General features: G+C 66.7%; 1 long non-coding RNA gene across 1 annotated transcript in view; it reads right to left on the minus strand.

The window, feature by feature from the left end:
* Nucleotides 1-403, minus strand: part of LOC106898382 — a 1,572-nt gene continuing 1,169 nt past the window's right edge. The window contains exon 3 of the long non-coding RNA XR_001413917.1: nucleotides 1-43. This is a non-coding gene — a long non-coding RNA (uncharacterized LOC106898382). The remainder of the gene's footprint in view (nucleotides 44-403) is intronic.

Consider the following 403-nt stretch of genomic DNA (forward strand, 5'->3'; position numbering starts at 1 on the left):
CACAAAGATGGTCTCGTCCACCTGGTTCTCGCTGGCGTCGATCCTGGGGGACAGAGGGAGGTGGGATGGGGTGGGATGGCCCATGGTGGGGTCCCTGTGTCCCCCCCCCCACCACCACACATGGTCCTTCTCCTCCTTCTTCTCCTCCTCCTATGGCTCAGTGGCCACCACCCTGGCACCACAATGGCCACTGTCATGGTGCTGTGGTGGCCACCACGATGGCTCAGTGGCCACCAGGACGGCTCAGTGGCCACCACCCCACCACCACGATGGCCACTGCCACGACGGTATGGTGGCCACCCCCATGCCCACCATGGCCACCACCAGGCCCTCCCGCAGGCCTCTTCCCCGCCCCCCCCCGTGCACACTCGTGTGAGGCCGTTGTGCCCCCCCCTTGCACACT

Source organism: Calidris pugnax, unplaced genomic scaffold (genome assembly GCF_001431845.1).
Source record: "Calidris pugnax isolate Ruff unplaced genomic scaffold, ASM143184v1 scaffold460, whole genome shotgun sequence".
Classification (NCBI taxonomy): Eukaryota; Metazoa; Chordata; class Aves; order Charadriiformes; family Scolopacidae; genus Calidris; species Calidris pugnax.